Source organism: Pleurodeles waltl, chromosome 4_1 (genome assembly GCF_031143425.1).
Source record: "Pleurodeles waltl isolate 20211129_DDA chromosome 4_1, aPleWal1.hap1.20221129, whole genome shotgun sequence".
Classification (NCBI taxonomy): domain Eukaryota; kingdom Metazoa; phylum Chordata; class Amphibia; order Caudata; family Salamandridae; genus Pleurodeles; species Pleurodeles waltl.
Genome location: NC_090442.1, coordinates 454,159,628 through 454,177,828, shown reverse-complemented (window position 1 = coordinate 454,177,828; position 18,201 = coordinate 454,159,628). Strand labels below are relative to the sequence as shown.

Here is an 18,201-nt window from a genome sequence, read left to right as displayed (position 1 = left end):
TATACTGATTTTAATAGAGGTTTTTTCTTCTTCATCGGACCAGTGCAGAACAGTAAGCTTATACGTAGACTTACTCGAACAGTAGAGGCAGTTGTGAATCAGACTATAGCCGCTTTGGGGAACTTGACTCAGGAACAATCCGCTATTAGAATGGTAGCGCTCCAGAATCGTCTTGTTCTCGACGTCATACTAGCGGAGAAGGGTGGGGCCTGTAAAATTATCGGGTCGAGCTGTTGCATTTTCATTCCCGATAACACCCCCTCAGTCTATAAAGCTATTTCTAAATTACACAAAATAGCATCAGGATTACACCAGGAACCAGGCACCTGGACCTGGTCAGGATGGTTTTGGGGGTTGGTATCCTCCTGGGGCTGGAAGTTACTGTCCATAGTCGGGATAATATTCGCAGTACTTATGGGGTGTTGTCTTTGCATACAATGTGGTCCACCGCTCTGTGGATTGTGTATTACCCTGTGCACTCCTAGAAGACATACTCAGGAGGAGGAAAGTGCCAGGATCTACTTCAATTGCCGGTAGAAGACCGTGATTGCACTCTGGTGCAAGGAGGGAATGTGGAAAAGTAAAATATCGCACCCTCATGCAATCACTGTACCTTGACATCTAGGCATCCATTTTGAGAGTAAGCATCCATTTTGAGAATATCTTGACAAACCTTATTGTTGACACTCTGGAGAGTGCAGCTGGAGACAAACTGCCTTGCATGATACGCTTTGGGCAGGATGTGAGCCGCCCACGTAGCTGTGGTTAAGCCGATTCTGCCGTTGCTGAGAGAAAAAGGTCGCTTCGACGGAACAACCTGTGGTTGGAACACAGTTACACCTGTTATTTTTTCTTTTTCCCCTCGCACTCTATTCTACACCCCAGCTTTGACATTTCTCTGTCTGCATGCTATTTTTACGTATTTCCACTGACGCACATAGAAGTGTTTTTCTAAAGTTTGCTTGATGGAAAATTACAGAATTATTGCTATTCGCTTGTGTTGTGCAAGAAATGTATAAAAGCTGCAAGCTGCGCAATGTTGAGCAGACCACTCCCTAACCCGCTTGGTGAGGGAGCTCTCCCTTAACTCGAGTTATTGAAATAAACCTTGATTATACTCCACGCCCCGGACTCTGTCTCCTTCCTCATTTACCTATTACTAGAAAATTATGAAATAAGATAAGGTAAAATAAATTATTTATCACAGTGGAACAAAGAGAACCTCTGGCCATGTTTCTGACAGAAACGTGGTTGGATGAGAGCTCTGCGCCAGATATCATAATGGCACTTCCTACCGGATATAAGATCAGCAGATTAGATAGACTGACTAGAGGAGGTGGTATAGCAGTGATTTACAGAGACTCCTGCAAGATCACTACAGCACCCACATTAATCAAAGATGGTGAAAGTATGTCTTTTTCCATTAATGTGAATCCTCACTACACTTTATCGGGTGTTTTAATCTATCGCCCTCCAGGCCCTATGGGAGATTTTATGACCTCACTGGCTGAAAATATTTCACAATCAATATATACTAAACCTAACTTCCTAGTGTTGGGAGAGTTTAACTTACATGCAGAAAAGACGGATAATGCCTCTACTAAAATGTTGATATCAGATATGAATGCTTGTGACCTAGTACAGTTAATTCAGGGACCTACTCACAATAAAGGACACACACTCGATCTGGTTTTTTCTAACGTACCACGTCTAGAATTCATATCTTCATTCCCGCTGGCATGGTCAGATCATTATTTGGTAGAGCTAGAACTATCAATTGCACAGCATAAGTTCTTGAACCAGGCTGCCTCTTCATGTAGAAGAAAGTGGTATAAGCTAAAAGCCACCGAGTGGATTAACGCACTCGAAAAAAAGTGGCCAGGACATATAAATATAAACAACATATCAGACTTCACGCAATCCATGAATAAATGGATAGAGGATAGTCTGGATGAAACTATACCCCTCTCCCACACCAAAAATATAGTCCGAAAGAAATCAGCACCCTGGTTTAATGATAGCCTCCTGGAGAAGAAAAGAGGCTGCAGGAAACTAGAAAGGAAATGGAGATATACCCAGGATGACGCCGTTAAAAAGGAGTATAAGATTATGATTCGAGATTACCACTCAGAAATTAGGAAAACACAGGCGGCGTACTACGCTGGAAAAATTGAGGCAGCAGCTAACTCTCCTAAAGAGATATTTAATGCCTTAAAAGACCTCATTAACTCCACTGAGGAAGTAGAAAGCAGGGTTTCCCACAACAACATGTAGAGGATCTTGCAAGCTTCTTTTTAAGCAAAATTCAGAATATTTATGAAACATTTCCCAATTCCCAAAGTAAAGAGCAGGAGATGGGGCATCAGGAGGGGCAGGAGGATATCCTCATAACACATTTTATGCCCATTAGTCTGGATATAGTGGTAAAATCAATGAACTCAACGAAATCAGGATCTCCGTTGGATCCTGCGCCCCCCCAGATCTTAACTATGGGATTACCAGTCTTAGGCCCATTAATTACCAAACTTATTAATACCTCATTAGTCTCTGGTATGGTACCAGACTCATGGATACAAGCAATTGTGAAACCTCTTCTAAAAAAACCTAATTTAGATTCTAAACTATTGAATAACTATAGACCAATCTCACTGCTACCCCTAATGGCTAAACTTACGGAGAAGCAGGTACATAGCCAGTTGTCTACGCTTTTGGAAGAAGGAAAACTCCTACATCCCACCCAGATGGGCTTCAGGCCTAAGCATGGAACAGAAACCGCACTGATTGCCATTACGGAGGAAGCAAAAAAAAGGATGGATAACGGAATTGAAACCGCGATCATCCTTTTAGATCTGAGCGCGGCATTCGATACAGTTGATCTAAACATCCTCGCAGCTAGACTGAGGGGATGTGGAATCGCTGGCACTGCACTAGAATGTATCCGCTCATACGTACATGGTAGATCCTTTCAGGTGCTGGATAGATCTTACATCTCTAAGCGCGCCTTTAGCACTTGCGGTGTTCCTCAAGGGTCGGCTTTGAGCCCGTTACTTTTTAATGTTTATATGCGGCCTTTGGCAGGGATCGTGGAACCATTTGGAGTAAAACTGGTCTCATATGCAGACGATACCCAATTAGTTGTTTCCTTCTCGAAAGCGCGACCAGACCTGGGTACGGCATTAGGACCATGTCTGAAAGCAGTGGCTACCTGGTTGTTGGGAAGTAAAATGAAGCTTAACAACGAAAAAACTGAGGTGCTGTTCTTTGGGAATAATAGGCCTTCAGCTATTTCCAGCCGACTAGACGGAGCCTCCACTCTGCCTCCTCCTAAAAGCCTTATCAAAAGCTTGGGCGTCTGGCTGGATCCCCTATTATCAATGGCTCAACATGCCAATAGACTAGCAGGAACCTCATTTGCCCTGCTCAGGATGCTGAGGAAGGTGCTAACGCTACTACCGTTTCTGGCTAGAAGATTGGTCATTCAGGCGTTGATAGGTTCTCGAATTGACTATGGCAACGCCTTGTTTATAGGAGCACCTAAATTTGTTATCCAAAGATTACAAAGAGTACAGAATGCTGCGACACGCATTCTCTTAAACATCCCCAAGCAACACTCTATACGAGCAGGAATCGTATCTTTACACTGGCTTCCGGTTGAAGAGAGGATTCAGTTCAAGGCCCTGTGCCATATTCACAGGGCCATTTTCAACAAGGGTCCGGAAATGCTCAAAACATTGGCACAGGTCTATATTCCAGCTAGGCCACTCAGATCCTCATCAGCTAACCTGATCATAGTACCGTCGGTGAAGAAAGCAAGATGGGGAGGAAGATCACTGGCATATCAAGGTGCTGTGCTGTGGAATAACCTGCCTTTCAGTATAAGATCTAATTCTCAAGAAACTTCCTTTAGGAGGGACCTGAAGACCTGGTTATTTAAAATCTAAATTCTTCGACGAACATAAATAGTTCAGCTTTGCTATGGCATTAGAAGCGCTACGAGGCCTTCGGGCAGTTAGGTGCTATATAAGCACACTTAACATAACATAACATAACATTCCCTTTGGGAGCAGATAGACATGTGGAGTTTGGGATATCTGAACTCACAATTTAAAAATACATCTTTTAGTGAAGTTGGTTTTTAGATTGTGTGTTTGAAAATGCCACTTTTAGAAAGTAGGTGTAGGAAAATGCCTCTGATGGCATAGTTACCCCCTAACTTTTTGCCTTTTGTTGATGCTAGTTAGGATTGAAAGTGTGCTGGGACCCTGCTAACCAGGCCCCAGCAGCAGTGTTTTTTCCCTAAACTGTACCTTTGTCTCTACAATTGGCACAGTCCTGGCATACAGATAAGTCCCTTGTAAATTTTACTCCTGGTACCAAGGGCCCGGTGGCCAGGGAAAGTCTCTAAGGGCTGCAGCATGTATTATGCCACCCTAGGGACCCCTCACTCAGCACATGCACACTGCCTCACAGCTTGTGTGTGCTAGTGGGGAGAAAATGACTAAGTCGACATGGCACTAACCTCAGAATGCCATGCCCACAACCCACTGCCTGTTGCATTGGTTAGTCACCCCTCTAGCAAGCCTTACAGCCCTAAGGCAGGGTGCACTATACCACAGGTGAGAGCATAGTTGCATGAGCACTATGCCCCTACAGTGTCTAAGCCAAACCTTAGACATTGTAAGTGCATGGTAGCCATAAAGAGTATATAGTCTGGGAGTTTGTCAAACACAAACTCCACAGTTTTATAATGGCTACACTGAATTCTGGGAAGGTTGGTATCAAACATCTCAACACAATAAATCCACACTGATGCCAGAAGGGGGTTTATTGACAAATGCACACAGAGGGCATCATAGAGATGCCCCCTGTACACCAGTCCAGTGCCAGCCTGCCACATCCAGACAGGTTTTTGGCCACATGGGGTGAGTGCCTTTGTCACTCTGTGGCCAGGAACAAAGCCTGCACTAGGTGGATGTGATTCACACCTTCCCCTGCAGGAACTGTAACACCTGGCGGTGAGTCTCAAAGGCTCAAGCCTGGTATTACAGCGCCCAAGGGCACTCCAGCTAGTGGGATGCCCGCCCCTCTGGACACAGCCCCCACGTTTGGCTGCAAGTCCAGAGAAGATAGTGAGAAAAACAAGGAGGAGTCACCCATCCGTCAGGACAGCCCCTAAGGTGTCCTGAACGGAGGTGACCCCTGCCTTAGGAAATCCTCCATCTTGTCTTGGAGGATTCCTCCCAATAGGATTAGGGATGTACCCCCCCTCCCCACAGGGAGGAGGCACAAAGAGGGTGTAGCCACCCTCCAGGACAGTAGCCATTGGCTACTGCCCCCCAGACCTAAACACACCCCTAAATTTAGTATTTAGGGGTGATCCTGAATGCAGGAAATCAGATTCCTGCAACCTGAATAATGAAGAAGGACTGCTGTCCTGAATGCCCTGCAGAGAAGACTGAGACGACAACTGACTTGGCGCCAGCCCTACCGGCCTGTCTCCTGACTCAGAGAACCTGCATAGCGACGCATCCTGCGGGACCAGCAACCTCTGAGGACTCAGAGGACTGACCTGCACCTAAAGGACCAAGAAACTCCAGAGGACAGCGTCTCTGTCCAAAACTAGAACCAAGAAACAATCTTTAAATAAGACTCAAGCCTTACTCTGGGAGCGTGAGTCTTCGCACTCTGCACCCAACGCCCCCGGCTTGTGTTCAGAAGAACCAACGCCACAGAGAAGACCCCCAGGCAACTCCCACAATGTAGACACCCTGAGTCAACCTCCCTGCACCCCCACAGCGATGCCTGCAGAGAGGATCCAGAGGCTCCCTCTGACCGTGACTGTCTGGTAAGAAAGGAACCCGACGCCTGGAAGAAGCACTGCACTCGCAGCCCCTAGGATGGAGAGGAACCAACCACTGGTGCAGGAGTGACCAGCAGGCGGCCCTCATCATAGCCCAGTTGGTGGATGGCCTGAGAAGCCCCCCTGTGCCCTGCCTGCATCGCCAGAGTGACACCAGGTCCCTCCATTGACTTCAATACAAAACCCAATGCCTTGTTCACACACTGCACCCAGCCGCCCCTGTGCCGCTGAGGGTGTATTTTGTGTGCATGTTTGGGACCCTCCAGTGCTCTGAAAAAAAACCCTGGTCTGGTCCTCGAGTACGCAGGTTCTTACCTGCTAGCAGACTGGAACCGGAGCACCCCTGTTCTCCATAGGCGCCTATGTTATTTGGGCCCTACTTAGACCTCTGCACCTGACCAGCCCTGTGTTGCTGGTGCTAGGTGTTTGGGGTTGACTTGAACCCCCAACAGTGGGCTGCCTATGCCCAGGAGACTGAACTTGTAAGTGCTTTACTTACCTGAGAAACTAACCAATACTTACCTCCCCCAGGAACTGTTGATTTTTGCAAAGTCCACTTTTAAAATAGCTTATTTTCATGTTTGCCAAAACTGTGTGCATTACTGTTTTAATTCAAAGTTCAATACTTACCTGTGTGAAGTACCTTACAATTTATGTACTTACCTAAATTCTGAATCTTGTGGTTCTAAAATAAATTAAGAAAATAATATTTTTCTATATAAAAACCTATTGGCCTGGAGTCAAGTCTTTGTGTGTGTGTTCTCATTTATTGCCTGTGTGTGCACAACAAATGCTTCACACTACCCTCTGATAAGCCCACTGCTCGACCACACTACCACAAAATTGAGCATTAGTATTATCTAATTTTGACACTCTCAACCTCTAAGGGGAACCCTTGGACTCTGTGCACACTATCTCTCACTTTGAGATAGTATATACAGAGCCAATTTCCTACAGTAGGCATTTTATGCTAAAACCATTCTTTGACTCGGCCAGTTTGTGGATTAGCTGTCTGGGTCAATTTGACAGTTGGGCTGTTTGCACCTCTCTCTAGAGAGTGGCACAAAGGGAGCTGGAGCCTGCATATCCTGAAGAGCCATCTCTGCTGGGAGGGAGGGGAGGAGTGGTTACTTATACCTGAAGGGGCTGTGCCTGCCCTCTCACAATGCTGTCTCAAACCACCTGGTGTGTGTCTGGGGCCTGGCCTGGGCAAGGAAGGATCTTTAAAACAATAAATACTTATCTTTGAAGTAGGAGTACTTCAAAGGCAGAAAGGGGTATAAGAAGCGCATCCAAAACCTCTGAAAATCAAATCACGTCTGGAATCAAGAGGAACCTCTGCCAAGGAGAAGAGATGAAGAGCAGATGAGAAGTGCTGCCCTGCCTGTGACTGTTCTTTGTTGGTCTATCCTGCAGTTGCTGCTTCTGCGTGTGAAAGGGGGCAAAGACTGGACTTTGTGGTATATTCCTACTTGAAAAGAATCTCTAAGGGCTTGGACTGAGCTTGCCCCCTGTTCTGAAGTTTCAGGGCCAACAAAGTCTTCCCCTACCAGCACCTGGACTCTCTGCTGAGACTCCTGCCCTGACAAGTGGTGCCCTATCCAGTCCCTGGGCCCTGGACAGGAGAAGCTGGTGAAAATCCAAGAAAACCGGCTTCGGACGACTCCGGACCGACGCCGCTGCCGAATCCCATGATGCTGCCTGCAACCGACACCGTGGTCATCGTTGGAGTGCGACGACCCTCGCAGGCCCAACATCACTGTAGCCCCGCCGAAGTCTGTGACTCCGTGGAAGTCACTGCACCACGTCATGACCAATTCTGCCAAAAGTGCACGGATTCAACGCTTTGTACTGATGTTGCCTCACTTCCACTGCTTTACAGCAAGGACCTGATGCCTCTTCGTGACACCTCCGCTCCTTCGCCCTGCAGCACTGGATTTAGTGATGCCGCAATCCCTGACTTTGTGCACCGGCTTGTTTTCACACTTTACTAAGGTACTGTACATAGGGGTCTGCATGACTCCGTATCCGGTGCCGTTGGTGTCGGTTTGTTGGGAACGACTCCGTCATGATGCTGTGTTATCACCTCATCGAAGCATTTTGTGTTTCTAAGTGCTATTTTTGAGTTTAATCTTTAAAAATGAATAACTTGACTTGTGTACGTCGGATTTTTGTTATTTTGGTCTTGTTTTGTTTGGATACATATTTGCTATTATACTGAACCTGTGTTGAGTTATTTTGTGGTGTTTTTACTATATTACTGTGTGTGTGTTGGTACAAATACTTGCACCTGGTTTCTGAAGTTAAGCCTCCCTGCTCATGCCAAGCTACCAAGGAGGTGAGCGGGGGTTAACTGAATATGATTCTCCTTTACACTGAGTAGGGTGAGGGTCGTTGCTTGGACAGGGGGTAACCTGACTGCCTACCAAAGTCCCAATTTCTAACACTCCCCCACTGAGCTATGCACTATTACTAGTACAGTTGGTGGGTGCTTGATGGCTTCACCATAGGCCACTTCCACATGATCACACTCCATTGTTTCACTCTGAGGATGCTACAATTTGAGTAGCTGAAATGTGTCAACCACACATTATGAGAAGTCCACGCTTAAAGTAGAAAAGAAAAATTCATTTGTGGGCCGTCACCTAAACCCTGTTGGATGTTTCACAAATGGATAAACCAGACAATCTATGACATAGTGAGATATATTTAGACAAACCATTCTTGGAACTTACCATTGGTCGTCGCATGGTATAACTGCATTTTGCATCCAAGAACAGTGTGATCTATTTGTTGTCAAAGACTTTGGAATCTTGTGATACATAGCATCTACAAAATAAATTGGTTTTGAAAGAATGTTTTGAACGCACATGAGATAGGCTTTATTGGGGATCTGAAAAGGAGGAATCTACAGATAAGTATCATAGTAATGTACTCAAAAAATATTTTTTCTGCCCAATAAAAATTCATGTTATTGTTGACTAAAAGTATAAGGAAAATCTGTCCCACTAAAGGTCTTCCTTTTTGTTTGGTTTGTTATCCCAACCTCAGAAGAGATATTGGCCCTCATTCTGACCCTGGCGGATTGAATCCGCCAGGGCCGAGGGCAGCGAATGCACCGCCAACAGGCTGGCGGTGCATTCATGGGCATTCTGACCGCGGCGGTAACGCCGGGGTCAGAAACGGGAAACCAGCGGTCTCCCGCCGGTTTCCCGCTGCCAATGGGAATCCTCCATGGAGGCGCAGCAAGCTGCGCCGCCATGGGGATTCCGACCCCCTTCCCGCCAGCCTGGTTCTGGCGGTTTACACCGCCAGAACCTGGCTGGCGGGAACGGGTGTCGTGGGGCCCCTGGGGGCCCCTGCAGTGCCCATGCCAATGGCATGGGCACTGCAGGGGCCCCCTAACAGGGCCCCACATTGCTTTTCAGTGTCTGCTTAGCAGACACTGAAAAGCGCAACGGGTGCCACAGCACCCGTCGCACACCTTCCACTCCGCCGGCTCCATTCGGAGCCGGCATCCTCGTGGAAGGCGCTTTCCCGCTGGGCCGGCGGGCGATCTTTTGCAGATCGCCCGCCGGCCCAGCGGGAAAGTTGAAATGCCCCCCGCGGTCTTCTGACCGCGGGGCGGTGTTTGGGCGGTTTCCGCCCGGCGGGCGGCGTCCGCCGCCCGTCCCGGTCGGAATGAGGCCCATATTTTCTTGTAGTGGACATGCATGTTCAATCATAGCATGCTCTACGTGTATGCCTTGTACTGGTCAGTGTGCCCATGAACCTGCTCTAAATGGTTTTCAGCTGTGCACAGCACCCACCATAGCTAATGTCTGTGTCACTGAATCAGCTTCACATGTTCTAAGGTAGTGGATTCTGGGTATAGGGTGTAGCCTGAAGCAAGTCCCTTCGTAGGCCACTGTGCCAGTCAACCAGCTGCACAACGTCATTGAGCATGTACAGCAGCCTGTGGACCCATCCAAAGGTCCACATTACTTACTCTGTGTGGTAGTTGCAATGAATGATTTCACCTTAAATCCTTTTTGGCAGTTTAAACTTTTCACACATTCACACTTCTGCAGATCTGAAATTAGAAGTGTGTCTCACACTAGAAAACCTAGGGTATTTTTCCACATGTTGGCAAAATCTGTTCATTTGAGACTCTCACCTATACATTCTTAAATTGTGTTTGTGTCCTATGGCCAAACAGTATAAGTACACCTCACAATGCCCTTTCAATGTAAAGTGAGATTTAATCACAACTACACATTGGCCCTCATTCTGACCCTGGAGGTCGGCGGAGAGGCGGCGGTCGGACCGCGAACAGACCGGCGGTCAGAAAAATGGCATTCTGACCGCGGCGGTCACCGCCGCGATCGCCCGCCACTTCCCCACTCCGACCGCCACGGCGGTCATGACCGCCGGGCTGGAGTTTGCGCACTCCGGCCCGGCGGTCGTCCCAAGACCGCCAACGGTATCATGACCCTGCCTACCGCCGCGGTTTCTTGCGGTCGGGAACCGCCATGCGAACCATGGCGGTAAGCACTATCGGGGCCAGGGAATTCCTTCCCTGGCACTGATAGGGGTCTCCCCCACCCCCCACTACCCACCCGAGTCCTCCCCCCACACCCTCCACCCCCCTGCCACCCCCCAGAGGTGGTACGAACCCCCTCCCCACCCCCACCCCGACATGCACATACATGCACCCCGACATGCACACACCCCCAACATGCACATATACACACCCCCTACACACACATACACAACGGGGACACATACCCGCACACATACATGCAGACATGCGCACCTGCCGAACAGCACACATTACCCATAGACACAGCAGCACCCCCCGCCCGCATACACGCACTCACACACCCCCTCTACACACTCACACGCACACCCCCATGCACGCCCACATCACACAACACCCCCCCTCCCCCTCCCCTCACGGACGGTCAACTTACCTTGTGCGTTGGTCCTCCGGGAGGCGACGGGAGCCATCTCTGCTGAGTTTTGTTATTTTGGTCTTGTTTTGTTTGGATACATATTTGCTATTATACTGAACCTGTGTTGAGTTATTTTGTGGTGTTTTTACTATATTACTGTGTGTGTGTTGGTACAAATACTTGCACCTGGTTTCTGAAGTTAAGCCTCCCTGCTCATGCCAAGCTACCAAGGAGGTGAGCGGGGGTTAACTGAATATGATTCTCCTTTACACTGAGTAGGGTGAGGGTCGTTGCTTGGACAGGGGGTAACCTGACTGCCTACCAAAGTCCCAATTTCTAACACTCCCCCACTGAGCTATGCACTATTACTAGTACAGTTGGTGGGTGCTTGATGGCTTCACCATAGGCCACTTCCACATGATCACACTCCATTGTTTCACTCTGAGGATGCTACAATTTGAGTAGCTGAAATGTGTCAACCACACATTATGAGAAGTCCACGCTTAAAGTAGAAAAGAAAAATTCATTTGTGGGCCGTCACCTAAACCCTGTTGGATGTTTCACAAATGGATAAACCAGACAATCTATGACATAGTGAGATATATTTAGACAAACCATTCTTGGAACTTACCATTGGTCGTCGCATGGTATAACTGCATTTTGCATCCAAGAACAGTGTGATCTATTTGTTGTCAAAGACTTTGGAATCTTGTGATACATAGCATCTACAAAATAAATTGGTTTTGAAAGAATGTTTTGAACGCACATGAGATAGGCTTTATTGGGGATCTGAAAAGGAGGAATCTACAGATAAGTATCATAGTAATGTACTCAAAAAATATTTTTTCTGCCCAATAAAAATTCATGTTATTGTTGACTAAAAGTATAAGGAAAATCTGTCCCACTAAAGGTCTTCCTTTTTGTTTGGTTTGTTATCCCAACCTCAGAAGAGATATTGGCCCTCATTCTGACCCTGGCGGATTGAATCCGCCAGGGCCGAGGGCAGCGAATGCACCGCCAACAGGCTGGCGGTGCATTCATGGGCATTCTGACCGCGGCGGTAACGCCGGGGTCAGAAACGGGAAACCAGCGGTCTCCCGCCGGTTTCCCGCTGCCAATGGGAATCCTCCATGGAGGCGCAGCAAGCTGCGCCGCCATGGGGATTCCGACCCCCTTCCCGCCAGCCTGGTTCTGGCGGTTTACACCGCCAGAACCTGGCTGGCGGGAACGGGTGTCGTGGGGCCCCTGGGGGCCCCTGCAGTGCCCATGCCAATGGCATGGGCACTGCAGGGGCCCCCTAACAGGGCCCCACATTGCTTTTCAGTGTCTGCTTAGCAGACACTGAAAAGCGCAACGGGTGCCACAGCACCCGTCGCACACCTTCCACTCCGCCGGCTCCATTCGGAGCCGGCATCCTCGTGGAAGGCGCTTTCCCGCTGGGCCGGCGGGCGATCTTTTGCAGATCGCCCGCCGGCCCAGCGGGAAAGTTGAAATGCCCCCCGCGGTCTTCTGACCGCGGGGCGGTGTTTGGGCGGTTTCCGCCCGGCGGGCGGCGTCCGCCGCCCGTCCCGGTCGGAATGAGGCCCATATTTTCTTGTAGTGGACATGCATGTTCAATCATAGCATGCTCTACGTGTATGCCTTGTACTGGTCAGTGTGCCCATGAACCTGCTCTAAATGGTTTTCAGCTGTGCACAGCACCCACCATAGCTAATGTCTGTGTCACTGAATCAGCTTCACATGTTCTAAGGTAGTGGATTCTGGGTATAGGGTGTAGCCTGAAGCAAGTCCCTTCGTAGGCCACTGTGCCAGTCAACCAGCTGCACAACGTCATTGAGCATGTACAGCAGCCTGTGGACCCATCCAAAGGTCCACATTACTTACTCTGTGTGGTAGTTGCAATGAATGATTTCACCTTAAATCCTTTTTGGCAGTTTAAACTTTTCACACATTCACACTTCTGCAGATCTGAAATTAGAAGTGTGTCTCACACTAGAAAACCTAGGGTATTTTTCCACATGTTGGCAAAATCTGTTCATTTGAGACTCTCACCTATACATTCTTAAATTGTGTTTGTGTCCTATGGCCAAACAGTATAAGTACACCTCACAATGCCCTTTCAATGTAAAGTGAGATTTAATCACAACTACACATTGGCCCTCATTCTGACCCTGGAGGTCGGCGGAGAGGCGGCGGTCGGACCGCGAACAGACCGGCGGTCAGAAAAATGGCATTCTGACCGCGGCGGTCACCGCCGCGATCGCCCGCCACTTCCCCACTCCGACCGCCACGGCGGTCATGACCGCCGGGCTGGAGTTTGCGCACTCCGGCCCGGCGGTCGTCCCAAGACCGCCAACGGTATCATGACCCTGCCTACCGCCGCGGTTTCTTGCGGTCGGGAACCGCCATGCGAACCATGGCGGTAAGCACTATCGGGGCCAGGGAATTCCTTCCCTGGCACTGATAGGGGTCTCCCCCACCCCCCACTACCCACCCGAGTCCTCCCCCCACACCCTCCACCCCCCTGCCACCCCCCAGAGGTGGTACGAACCCCCTCCCCACCCCCACCCCGACATGCACATACATGCACCCCGACATGCACACACCCCCAACATGCACATATACACACCCCCTACACACACATACACAACGGGGACACATACCCGCACACATACATGCAGACATGCGCACCTGCCGAACAGCACACATTACCCATAGACACAGCAGCACCCCCCGCCCGCATACACGCACTCACACACCCCCTCTACACACTCACACGCACACCCCCATGCACGCCCACATCACACAACACCCCCCCTCCCCCTCCCCTCACGGACGGTCAACTTACCTTGTGCGTTGGTCCTCCGGGAGGCGACGGGAGCCATGGGGAGGTGACCGCCAACAGAACACCGCCAACAGAAGACCGCCACACAGATATGTGGGTCGTAATTCTGTGGGCGGTGTTCTGCTGGCGTGGCGGTGGAGGTTGACCAGTCTCCACTTTTCCGCCGACCGCCAGTGTGGCTGCTGGCGGTTTCCCGGCGGAACGCTCCCAGCGGTCGGAATGCGCACAGCGGCATACCGCCGCGGTCGGCGGTCTTCACCGCGGCGGTAACTCGGCGGTCTCGCGAAAAGACCGCCAAGGTCAGAATGAGGGCCATTGTGTGTGTGTTGATATTTAGCTATTTATACCTCACAAACAGAAGTGGTTGAAAAATCAATAAATCAAGGATTTATTTTTTGTTTTTTTTATAATTGGATATATTAGAAAACTTTTACCAAAACCGCATTACTGTCATTAAAGGGAGAGTAAAATAAGTAAATATAAAGACGAAAAGTTACAAAAACGGTAAAACAAGTGTTTAACGGAAAATGAGATGAAGAGCCAGAAATCTAAAACTGCCAGATTAGCCTGACAAGTGTACCCAAACCTTCCTTTGTATTACATGTAAGACACCCCTAAGCTAGGCCCTGGTTAGACCCAAGGGCAGGGTGAAGTGTATTTAAAAAGTTGTGCATGAACTTCTAAGTTAGACATGTCCAGGTAGTGAAAACTCTCAAATTCGTTTTTCACTATTGCAAGGTCTATCTGTCCCATAAATCAGTGTAGGGATTTCCTTAAAGACATCTTTTAAGTGTAATTTCTAATTCGGAAAATATAGAAAAATTGAGTTTGGTGGACTCATAATTTAAAAACACATCTTTTGGTAAATGTGGTTTGAAAATGCCACTTTTAGAAAGTTGGCATTTTCTCCATTTAACCATTCTGTGGCTCAGCCTGCCTCCAATCCTCACCTGGCCTGTGCATTCCATCCAGACAGCCATAAATACAGGACACTCAACTGCCCATGCATTCCATCTGCATACTGAGATGGGTCTTCCTGGGTAAGAAGGGTGGAGGGGCCCTCACTCACAGTACAAAGGGTAGTGACCTGACCCCACACAAAGTAGTTATAAATCCTCACAGACCTCCGGGCAGACAAGACGGGGCTTTAAGGGAATGGGGCACTTCAAAACTACTCATTGAAATCTCCTGCACTTCAAAGGCACATTTGGGTACAACTACTGGGCCCCTTAAACCATATACGGGGACTACTTCTGTACTGAGGACATTCTACCAGGAAGAAGGATCACTAGACTGTCAGGAGGGGCTGCCACTTTGTGGTTTTCTCTGCTGGATTGGCCTGATGCCTGCTTCTTCTTGCCTAGGAGTGAGAGGACTGGATCTAACTTTCTACATTCTGCAATCTAAGTTTTCTGCAAGGGCCTGACTGAGCTTGCCTCCTATTTCTGAAGTCTCAGGGACATCAAAGACTTCACCTGCATCTTGCTACCAGGACCTAGCCTCCTCTGCTGAGAGTCCTACTCTGCGAAGTGGTGCCAAATCCAGTCCTGGGCCCTTGGAGGTGAGTGTGGTGCTGCAACACAAGAATTGGTGCAACAACACTTGGAACTGCCAAATCCTGCTACAGAAAACGTTTTGCCACTGCCTGCACCAAAGCCGCAGACACCGTTCGACGACTGTGTAACACAATGACCCCAACTTACAGCGTAGCCTGGGCTTGGCCAGCACAGCACTGACGCATCGGAACCAGAACTCATCACTTCTGGAAATCAACATGTTAATGACATTGTCCAATCAGGAAACAAAACATCGCCTGCAAGCGCAATGCGTCACCTTCTCTAGATCAACACATCATCACCGAGCACCGATGCAACAAATGTATTGTCAACAGTCATGACTCCTGTGCCTGGCCCACGCTGCATCATGGTCAGACTAAACTTTTGAATTTGCCCCAGTCCAGCACAACCAGATAGTTCTGGTTGGAGTTATTGTCTTCTAAGCACTGCAATCTGATTGAATCTTTGAAAATTCATAACTTGACTTGTGCATGTTGGATTTTTGTCATTTTGGTCTTGTTTGACTAAGATAAATATTGGCCATTTCTCTTAACTGGTGTGGAGTCCTTTTGTGGTGTTTTCTCTGTGTTACTGTATGTGTACACACATACTTTTTACATTGCCTCCTTAGTTTAACCGGACTGTTCTGTGCCAAGCTACCCGAGGGTGAGCACAGGTAAACTTTTAGTGTGTATCTTACTTGCCCTAGCCAAGATTGTGTTCCCTACTTGGACATTGTGGTCCCTACTTGGACAGAGTGCAAACCTCTGCCAAATGACCTAATTTCTAACAATCCCCTAACTGCCAGTCAACCAACGACTCCAGATTGAGAAGTGAAGCTAAATAGGTAGACAAAAAATAGGAAAGGAAATTGGAGGGTGTCACACCTTTTTCAAAGTGTACATATGATAACAATCCCATGAATTGTAAAGGTCATTCAAGGCTAGGCTGACCTCACGTTGCTCTTTATTTAATCAGCTCTTCTTCCTGACAAGTAATCACAAAATTAACACTAGCTACCATCAGGGTGCGTTGTTGGGTTAACTTTGTAGATAGCAGCTTTATAAACTCCTTACGGCTACAAACAAAATTTGCTTTTCAATAGAGCAAATGATGCTTTTACCACAGCATTGCAATCAAATTAAAACACCAATATTCATGTTCTTTTAATAGAGGGCAGCCACACAGCATTGTCTCATGTTTCACTTAAAAATGTATTTACTATGTTGTTTCATGGGTGCTCACATGGTGCAAAGTGACACAAAGAAACCTTAAGCATTGAGTCAGTTTACCACAATTATGAAAGCCTGAGGACACAGAAAAATTATGCAGCACCACATGAGTGGCCAGAGAACCCTAAAGAAATAATCCCCTTCTATTGTTTAGATAATGTAATTAACAGCTGTACAAAAATAAATCTATAGTGAAGAGGACATATAAAAGCATAATAGCTTATTAAGGTTCAACAAAGCCATCTCAGAGTTCAGGTGACATTAACAAAACACTCTCCTCCTATTCTGTGGTGTATTATGTCCACAGAACCTGTCTCAATTGCCATTTATGGACCATAAAACTTACCTTTCATCTCTCTTTCTCTCTCTCTTTGTCTCTCTGTCTCTCACACAAACACACACACACACACACATACACACAAATACCTCCCCCCCTTTCTCCCATCCTGGCCAAAAGTTTACCTTCAGGTATGCACACACACCAATGGAGAACAACCAGGCCCAAAATGTTATTTTTACATGCTGAGGGTACACCCTCCTCAGGAAAATCTGAACATGCTGCTTTGGTCTCTCTCCAGGTAGAAATAATTTGCTCCAACTGCTAGGAAAGTTTTTCTTGGTCACTTCTGCAGCTTCTAGCTTCATGGGCAGGCTTTTAGACACCATGGGCCTGATTTTGAGTTTGGTGGACGGATCACCCCTATCCAGGTATACAGAGATGATACAGCTACAGTAGTATTATTTAACTCTACAGGCAGAACCTATACCTGAACTGATAAAAAACTCACACATTCTATTAAATTTCTCAATGTGGGATCATCTGTTGTGAGGAGAAATGTAGGTAATATTAAAACATAGATATCTTTTCTGCTAGTACCTGTAACATCTTTCTTACTTGTGATAGTGATAGTAGCCATTCTGCAATGGTGAGTCGGATCCGATGATTAGGTGAGTGTGTGTGTAGCGCTCCCGAGCATCATACCATTAGTTGTAAATCTCTCTTCCGTTTGAAGAGTCTAAAAAAAAAAAAAAACATTACAATTCAACTGCAACACAATAAAATTAACACACATTAATTTCAATAATTTATTATATTTCTTTGCGAGCATGAAATAGTTTCATAACCTGAAATAGAAATAATAAAGCTTTTTTGTTCAGTATTCAGAAGAAACATGTCCAAACTGCTTAGTTCTTTTTGTTACTCATTGGTACAATACGTTTGCTCTATAACCTTGTAGAATATGAGATCTTGAGAAAGTAATGCCAAATAATGTTAAGCTCTGTGAAATCACATTCCATTAATTTAAAAAGGGGCATGTTATCAACCTCTTCACTGCCAGGCCTTTTCCCCTCAGGTGGCAGGCCTTTTTTTGGCTATTTGGGGCAGTTTGCGCTTAGGCCAAGTTTTTGCCCACATAAGCTACCCACGCCAAATTTGCGTCCTTTTTTCCAACATCCTAGGAATTCTAGAGCTACCCAGTGTTTGTGGGTTCCCCTGGAGGAGACCAAGAAATTAGACAAAATACAGCAAACATTTTGTTTTTTATTAACAAATGGGAAAAAAGAGCTTTTTCCCTGAAAATTGCATCAACAAATGAATTGCGGTGCTAAAATCGCCATCTTCCCAGCTTTCAGGAGCAGGCAGACTTGAATCAGAAAAACACATTTTTCAACACAATTTTGTCATTTTACTGGGACATACCCCATTTATTACAATTTTATGTGCTTTCAGCCTCCATCCAGTTAGTGCCAGAAATGGGTGTAAAATCAATGC

General features: G+C 47.3%; 1 protein-coding gene across 2 annotated transcripts in view; it reads right to left on the bottom strand.

Moving 5' to 3' along the window:
* Positions 1–18,201, bottom strand: part of GRM3 (glutamate metabotropic receptor 3) — a 1,234,490-nt gene that overhangs the window by 778,162 nt on the left and 438,127 nt on the right. The window contains exon 2 of one of the 2 annotated variants that reach the window (XM_069228714.1): positions 17,323–17,443. The gene's annotated coding sequence lies outside the window, so the exon portion shown is untranslated. Of the gene's footprint in view, positions 1–17,304; positions 17,444–18,201 lie in introns of both variants that reach the window. The other variant, XM_069228715.1, reaches the window with a different exon arrangement.